Source organism: Gymnoscopelus microlampas (assembly GCF_963454915.1).
Source record: "Gymnoscopelus microlampas genome assembly, chromosome: 10".
Taxonomy (NCBI): Eukaryota; Metazoa; Chordata; class Actinopteri; order Myctophiformes; family Myctophidae; genus Gymnoscopelus; species Gymnoscopelus microlampas.
The window spans coordinates 54,541,944-54,548,251 of NC_139947.1; the positions used below are offsets into that span (position 1 = coordinate 54,541,944).

General features: G+C 41.9%; 1 long non-coding RNA gene across 1 annotated transcript in view; it reads right to left on the reverse strand.

The window, feature by feature from the left end:
- The window catches only part of LOC311053606, a 60,713-nt gene that overhangs the window by 27,358 nt on the left and 27,047 nt on the right, over nt 1-6,308 (reverse strand). The window lies entirely within an intron of this gene.

A 6,308-nucleotide genomic window follows, 5' to 3' on the forward strand; every position in this document is an offset into this window, starting at 1 on the left:
GTAACTCAGTATATTTACTCAAGTACTGTACTTAAGTACAATTTTGAGGTACTTTTACTTTACTGGAGTATTTTTCAATTGTCTCTACTTTTAGTTCTACTCCACTACATCTCAGAGGCAAATATTGTACTTTTACTCCACTACAATTATTTGAGAACTTTAGTTACTAGTTACTTTGCAGATATACATTATTCAGATATACAGACTTTTACTTGTAACAGAGTACTTCTACATTGCAGTATTGATACTTTTACTTAAGTAAAACATTTGAGTACTTTTTCCACCACTTTATGTCAGTTCCCTACATTGCCCGCCTTAAGCACACTTCCTTTATATTACATCTGTGATGCAGTGGTGGAAAAAAGTACTAAAATGTTTTACTTAAGTAAAAGTATCAATACTGCAATGCAGAAATACTCTGTTACGAGCAAAACAAATCCAGAAATCAAAATTTACTTGAGTAAAAGTACAAAAGTATTGGCATCAAAATGTACGTAAAGTACCAAAAAGTATAAAGTACTCATTATGCAGAATGTCCCATTTCACAAGTGTTACCTTTCTAGAAATGCACTCGACTAAAAGTAAAGTATTTGTCTTGGAAATGTACTTGAGTAAGAGTAATCAGTGTAAAAAAAAATCTAATACTCAAGTAAAGTACAGATCCTCAGAATATGTACTTAAGTACAGTACTCAAGTACATTTACTCTACTGTCCATCACTGATCATAACTGCTGTTATCTGGTGGGAAATAGAAGGAAATTGGCACAGATAAATAAGTTACACCTGCAGGTTCTCAGAAGGAAATGAATGGTGAAGAAATGACAAAGAAAACAGTGATACTTGTGTAACTTAATTCTGAAGGAGGAAACAAAAGTAATTAATGTATTTCATCATCGTAGGTTGATTCATTCTGCTTGTTGTTCTGCTGGCTTTAGACACACACACACACACACACACACACACACACACACACACACACACACACACACACACACACTCACACACACACACACACACACACACACACACACACACACACACACACACACACACCACACCACACCACACCACACCACACCACACCACACCACACCACACCACACCACACCACACCACACCACACCACACACACACACACACACACACACACACACAGATAAAAGATGGGCAGATAGTCACTGTCAGGCAGAAACATTAAACATTAATTATTTAACATTTTAAACATTAAAACCCAGTCTTATTGGTGTGGGATTAGAGAAGGACATGTAATGGTTAAATAAACCGCTCACAAAATGTAAGGAAACTTGAATTTGGGCCATTATATCTCCCCTTTACTAATACCAATCAGTAAAGTGTTATATATCATTTTTATCGGTGATTAGTCACCTTTACAACGAGGTACAGCTTGTAAGCAGCAGGCATTCATGGAATGAGAAACACAGGCAAACGTGTAGGTAGCGCCGAGCAAAAATGTGCCAAAATGGCCTGTTAGACTTTTCTGCTGACATTCAATGTCGTGACATTCATGACATTCAATGGGCTTCAGGTGTGTGCCAGTCACAGGTGTGTGACTGCCTCACAGGTGAGTGACTGGCACCTGAACATGGGTTCTGCAACTTTGTTGAGTTTGTGTATGCTCCAAGCAGCAACACTGCCCCCATGGAAAGATGCCACTTTTGTCAGGATAAGTCCCGTGCAACAGGGCAAGTGAAGCTGGTTTTCCGTTATGCAGAGTGACAGCATTATTTGGTGTTAGCCCTGGTACCATTTCAAAACGTAGGACTAAGTTCTGTGAGACTGGTGAAGTCAACAAGGAAGACAACAACCCAGACCCCTTGCTTCACTGAGGAACCATAGATTTACAGGCAAGATTTTCACAACGGTACCAAAGACAGATGTCAAAGTTGCAGGGCCCATGCTCAGGTGCCAGTCACACACCTTTGACTGGCACACACCTGCCTGCAAAGGGTACCAGTGCTGACATCAACTAATGCGTAATCTGCGTAACAGAACACCAGCTTCACTTGCCCTATTGCACGGGCCTTATCCTGAAGGGACAAACGTGGCATCTTTCTATGGGGCAGTGTTGCTGCTTGGAGCATACACAAACTCAACAACGTTGCAGAACCCACCTCTCAGCAGGTGTGTGTTGGCAGGTCGCTCAAAACAAGAGCGATTACCAGTAAAGCATATTGGGTGATTTTGGCACATTTTTGCTCGGCACTACCCACACGTTTGCCTGTGTTTCTCATTCCATGAATGCCCGATGCTTACAAGCTGTACCTCGTTGTAAAGGTGACTAATCACCGATAAAAATGATATATAACACTTTACTGATTGGTATTAGTAAAGGGGAGATATAATGGCCCACATTCAAGTTTCCTTACATTTTGTGAGCGGTTTATATGGGTCTTCAACATGACCCCTAGGGGGAAGTCAAGTGTTTGTGTGTGTGTGTGTGTGTGTGTGTGTGTGTGTGTGTGTGTGTGTGTGTGTGTGTGTGTGTGTGTGTGTGTGTGTGTGTGTGTGTGTGTGTGTGTGTGTGTGTGTGTGTGTGTGTGTGTGTGTGTGTGTGTGTGTGTGTGTGTGTGTGTGAGCCAACAGTTCAAGCAGGGTTAACGTCATCAGCTTGATGAAAATCTCTCCTCCATCAGTATAATGTTACACAACTATCAGTGTTTTACTTCTTCATTCCTTCACTGTTCACATTCCACCAAAGTACACAGTGTGTGACTTATTTATCTGTGCCAGTTTCCTCCTATTTACCACCACTACTGGGACCTTTTTTGGCGCTCGCCGATCACTTTTTGGTCGCTGTGTGTGACAGGCTCTGCGAGAGGATACGGCCACGATAATTACGCTCGGCGATGGCTTCCTGACCGTTTTCAAATAAATATCTACCAGGTTAGATATTGGTCTCTGTCCCAGACTGGACATGAGACAGTATCATACAGTATGAAAGTGGCTGAGATGACTCTGCAGGAGTTGTACGCTACAGCCAATGAGAGCACATTACAGCCACCGTGGCTATGGAGGGTCTCTGGACCTAACCACAACAAACAGTCCCTACCGTAATATTACCGTCCAGTCCTGTATTAAGTTAAACATTATAACACAAAATGAGAGAGTGAGCGAGTGTGCTCGAGGGGGGGGGGGGGGGGGCTGTTTATTTTAGAGAGAGAGAGAGAGAGAGAGAGAGAGAGAGAGAGAGAGAGAGAGAGAGAGACTGCAGCCGCAGCGTGCATCAGACAGCGTTGCCAGATTTTGCGAGGAATAAGTAACCATGTTTGTGAAAACATGCTCAACAGAACCGACTATAAGCACTTTGAACCTATATACAAATACATTGGACATTTGAAGAATAGCTAATAATAATTATTAATAATAATTATTAATAATAATTAATAATCTACAAGCTCACGTTGTAGATCGGCTATCAAAGAAAAAAATCTTGAAAAAATGTGAAAATTATGGAATATTTTTTCAATTCCACACAGATCTTGTGTGGGGGTCCATGGCACAACATGTTTTCAGCAGGGGGAGATCTGCGGGCACATATTAATTTGGGGGTCCTTGCCATGAAAATGTTTGAGAACAACTGGTTCAAACAACATTAGGAAACAAGGCCAAATAAGCAACTACACTTTCAAGCAACTTTACAGAAACACAATCCCAAAGTCACTTATAATAAGCGGACATGGCAACACTGCGTGCTGTGTACTTGACAAGAGAGAGGGAGGGAGAGAGAGAGAGAGAGAGAGAGAGAGAGAGAGAGAGAGAGAGAGAGAGAGAGAGAGAGAGAGAGAGAGAGAGAGAGAGAGAGAGAGAGACGCATGTATCACGGGAGATGTGGATTAAAATGAATTGGAATAAAAACAAAAGTATGTATTGGGTCTGACCCTGGACAGCATCCTAGTGCAGTGGTTCTCAAACTTTTTGAAACTTTTTGACCCCCATTTGAAAAGATATGCCTCAGGGACCCCCATAAGAGAAGATTTGTACGGCTCTAGCAGTGATTCTCAACCATTTTAATTTCAAGGACCCCCAGTTTGACATGCATTATAGGCTACGGACACCCATTTAATGGCATTTCTAACTCTGGGACCCCAATTTATATTGTAAAATCAATGTTAATGTAACTCTGAGAGTGTACAAATGGAACCAAATGGACCCGTTAGGGTCCATTTGGTTCCATTTGTACACTCTCAGAGTTACAGACCCATAAGGGTCCATTTGGTTCCTATCCCTCATTTAGCTGGGGACCCCCTGGAACTCCCTCAAGTACCCCCGGGGGTCCCCGGACCCCACTTTGAGAACCAATGTCCTAGTGAACTACTGTATCAGTGTGTAATCCCTGGTCGGGGATCAATCTATAGTGTGAAAACCACAACGATATGTGACAGCCTATTTCAAGAAATAAACTCCTGCAGTGTGTAATGCTTAACGATCAGATGACTCCCTGACCACTTTAAAAGTCTTACAGTGTGTACCTGCCCTTAACAGCACTTATAATGTATTATGTATTTATACAGTTAACAGCACTTATAATGTATTATTTTATACAGTTAACAGCACTTATAATGTATTATATATTTATACAGTTAACAGCACTTATAATGTATTATTTTATACAGTTAACAGCAGTTAAATCCGGAAATCTAAATTTACTTGAGTAAAAGTACGAAAGTATTGGCTTCAAAATGCACTTAAAGTACCAAAAGTATAAAGTACTCATTATGCAGAATGTCCCATTGCACAAGTTTTCAAATGTATAAAATATATATATATATAATACTCAAGTAAAGTACAGATCCTCAGAATATGTACTTAAGTACAGTATTCAAGTACATTTACTCTACTGTCCATCACTGATCATAACTGCTGTTATCTGGTGGGAAATAGAAGGAAATTGGCACAGATAAATAAGTTACACCTGCAGGTTCTCAGAAGGAAATGAATGGTGAAGAAATGACAAAGAAAAAAGTGATACTTGTGTAACTTAATTCTGAAGGAGGAAACAAAAGTAATGAATGTATTTCATCATCGTAGGTTGATTCATTCTGCTTGTTGTTCTGCTGGCTTTAGACACACACACACACACACACACACACACACACACACACACACACACACACACACACACACACACACACACACACACACACACACACACACACACACACACACACACACACATTGGTGTGGGGAGCACACAGTAGGATTAGACAAGGACATGTAATGGTTAAATATATGGGTCTTCAACAGGGGATGTGGGACCCCTAGGGGGTCCCCAGAGTTACTACAGGGTTAGGTAGTAACTCTGGGGCCCCCTAGGGGGTCCCCAGAGTTACTACAGGGGGGCCGGCAAGGAACTTTTTTACATTAACCATTGAACCCTAGTATCTCTATTCTGGGGGAAACATTCACCCAAAATAGCCGATCTACAAGCTCACAACGCGTTTCAGCGTGATGTGATGTGAGCTTGTAGATCTGCTATTTTTGGCCAAGAGGTTTGGTGTAGTGTGTGTGTGTGTGTGTGTGTGTGTGTGTGTGTGTGTGTGTGTGTGTGTGTGTGTGTGTGTGTGTGTGTGTCTGTGTGTGTGTGTGTGTGTGTGTGTGTGTGTGTGTGTGTGTGTGTGTGTGTGTGTGTGTGTGGAAAAACACTACATGCCAGACAAACTGTATTTTCATGAAACTAAGTAGGAGTGCCCAATAGGCTGACCTGAATGGACCTTTGGGTCATTTGTTTTACTTGAGTAAATGTACTTGGTTCAAAGAAGAGGGAACTAACCATTTAAGTGTAATAATTCTAACCCCTAGGGGTATTTGAGGGAGTTCCAGGGGGTCCCCAGCTAAATGATAGGTAGTTGGGAACCAAATGGACCCTTATGGGTCTATATAGGGAGTACCAAAACCCTCTAAAGGGGGGTCAACGTGTCACTTAGTGGGGGCTGTTGTTGGGGTGGGAGGGTACATAGACGGCATGGAAACAGTGACTTTCTCCTCTGAAAATAGCCCATCTGCAGGCAGTGCGCTTGTAGATCAGCTATTTTGGGAGAACAGATCTAATGTGCAGATTAGATTTAAATAAAACTAACTAATGTATTTCATCATCGTAGGTTGATTCATTCTGCTGGCTTTAGACACGCACGCACGCGCGCACGCACGCACGCACGCACGCACACACACACACACACACACACACACACACACACACACACACACTCACAATGGTGTGGGGAGCACACAGAAAGGATTAGACAAGGACATGTAATGGTTAAACATATGGGCCTTGAACAGGGGATGTG